Here is a 2,956-nt window from a genome sequence, read left to right as displayed (position 1 = left end):
CGCTACATGCAGGGCCACCAATAGTCCAGACAAAGATCCCTAAACATCTTCGTCGCCCCGGGATGAATGGAGAATCAGGATTTGTGCGCCTCCTCCATCAAGATCTGGCGCACGCCTCCGAGGTATGGCACCCACACCCTGCGGTGTAATGTCAATAATCCCCTGTTGTCATAGTCGAAGGAGGAAACCTGACCCACTATGCGCTCACTCTTCCGATGTTCCTCCTTCATGGCCTCCTGCTGGGCCTCCCGAATCCGCTCCAATAGCGGAATCACCACTGTCATCCGCATGCAGATATCCCTGATCGGCTCCGCCTTGCGGCTAAGCGCGTCGGCCACCACATTGGCCTTACCCGGGTGATAAAGGATCTCACAATCGTAATCCTTTAGAACGTCCACCCGCTGACGCTGCCTCATGTCTAGATTCGGCTGATCCATGAGGTACCTCAAACTCTTATGGCCCGGGTAAATGGTACGACGAACCCCATAGAGGTAATGACGCCAAATCTTCAGGGCGAACACAACAGCCCCTAGCTCCAAGTCAAGCGTTGGGTAGTTTGCCTCGTGAGGCTTCAGCTGCCTCGACGTGTAGACGATGACATGCCCTCTCTGCATCAATACCGCGCCCAAACCTAAGATGGACGCATCGCAATACACAACAAATTCCTCAATGCCCTCTGGCAGGGCTAAGATTGGCGACTCGCACAATCTCTGTCTCAGTGTCTCGAATGCTTTCTGCTGCTCAGGCCCCCAATGAAAGACCTTGACGTTCCTTGTTAGCCTGGTCAAAGGTACGACTATCTTGGAGAAATCCTGGATGAATCTCCGATAATAGCCCGCTAATCCCAGGAAACTCTGAATCTCAGATGGAGACTTCGGAACCTCCCATCTCATCACGACCTCCACCTTGGCCGGGTCTACTGAAATTCTGTCCTGGTTGACAAGGTGCCCAAGAAACTACACCTCGCGCAACCAAAACTCACATTTGGAGAACTTGGAATACAAGCTCTCCCTCCTCAAAGTCTCCAGCACCTCCCGCAGGTGCTCCTCATGCTCCTCCTGCGTCTTGGAATAAACCAAGATATCATCAATAAACACTATCACAGACCGGTCTAACATCGGTCTACACACGCGGTTCATGAGGTCCATGAACGCGGCAGGAGCATTGTTGAGCCCAAATTCACCACAAACTCGTAATGGCCATAGCGCGTCCGAAACGCAGTCTTCTGCACATCCTCCTCTCTAACCCTGACCTAATGATATCCTGAATGCAGATCAATCTTGGAGAACCAAGATGCTCCCTGTACCTGGTCAAAGAGGTCGTCAATCCTCGGGAGTAGGTAACGGTTCTTCACCATTACCTTATTCAGCTCCCTATAGTCTATACACATACGATGTGACCCGTCCTTCTTCCTCACAAACAGAATCGGGGCTCCCCAAGGCGAACTACTTGGCCTGACAAATCCCTTGTCTAGCAGCTCCTGCAGCTGCGTAGACAACTCCTGCATCTCGGGAGGAGCCAACCGATATGGTGCCTTGGCTATCGGATCCGCACCAGGGACTAGGTCGATCCTGAACTCGACCCGACGCTCCAGAGGTATCCCAGGCAGCTCCTCGGGGAATATGTCCGCGAACTCTCGTACTACGAGCACCTCCCCCACCGTCGCCCTACCCGCCTCCCGGGTATCCATAACATACGGGACATAACCTGCGCAACCCTGCTGGAGGTAACGCTTAGCTCTCGCTGCAGAACATAGGGATAGTCCTCGTTGTGGCCTCTCGCCCTGAATCACTAGCTCTCCCCCACTTGGGGTCCTGATCTGCACCAACTGCTGCGCGCAGTCGATCACTGCCCCATTGGGGCTTAACCAATCCATTCCGATAATAAGCTTGTTTCCCCGCAAAGGTATGGGAACCAGATCCACCAGGTAACGCTCCTCGAATAATCTCAGCACACAATCTCGAAACACCGTCAATGCTCGCACCGAACGGTCATCTTCAATCTCTACGTCTAGAGGGCAATCCAACATGCATGAAGACTCGGAAAATCTCTTGCTGAGCGCAAGAGAAACAAATGATCGGGTAGCACCCGAATCAAACAATACCTGAACTGGGATACTGTTCACATGGAACGATCCTAAACAGAGCACATACATAACATATCAAAATCACAGCAACATATCATAACAACTTAAATAAGAAGTCATACCCGTCACCACATCGTGTGCAACTCGTGGCTCCTCGGTAGTCAACTGGAATGTCGAGCTCCTCACCACTGGAGCCTCCGCCTTGCCCTGCCGACCATCAGTGATCCGCAGGGTCGCTGGAGCTGGCGCCTACACTGGCGCTGATGCTGCTGTCAACTGGGGGCAATTGGCCTTCTTGTGGCCCCTCTGGTTGCAGTGGAAACACAACAACTCAGACGTATGAATAACCGGTGCAGGGGCAGTACAATCCCTGCAGAAATTCCCCATCCTGCTGCACTTGTAGCAGCCCGACGATCCCAGTCTACACGCCCCCTCATGCGGTCTGCCGCATTTCCTGCAGTGGCTCGGTCCTGACTGGCCTTTCGGCCTACCATCTGATCCCTTGGGCTTCGTCCCCGAAGCCCCAATCGACTGCCCCTCCTCTACTTTCCTCTTCTGGACATGCTCCAGATCGATCTCCGTGTGCCTCGCCCTGGCAATCATGGACTCCAGGGTAGGGCAAGCTGAAAAGCTAACATGCTCTCAAATGTCAGCCCGTAGCATGTCATGGTAGCGGGTCCACCTCATATCTTCATCCCCCGCATACTGGGCCACTAACAATGCCCTCTCTCGGAACTTGGTGGTGATCTCCGCCACAGTCTCCGTCGTCTGCCTCATATCTAAAAACTTCTTGGCCAGCTGCTGAAGCTTAACAGCCGGCACAAACTCTACCCTGAACCTGGTCACAAAGTCCGACTAGGTCATAGCCTC

The sequence above is a fragment of the Lactuca sativa genome, chromosome 8 (assembly GCF_002870075.4).
Source record: "Lactuca sativa cultivar Salinas chromosome 8, Lsat_Salinas_v11, whole genome shotgun sequence".
NCBI classification, from domain to species: Eukaryota; Viridiplantae; Streptophyta; class Magnoliopsida; order Asterales; family Asteraceae; genus Lactuca; species Lactuca sativa.
Note: the sequence above shows the minus strand (reverse complement) of the source record.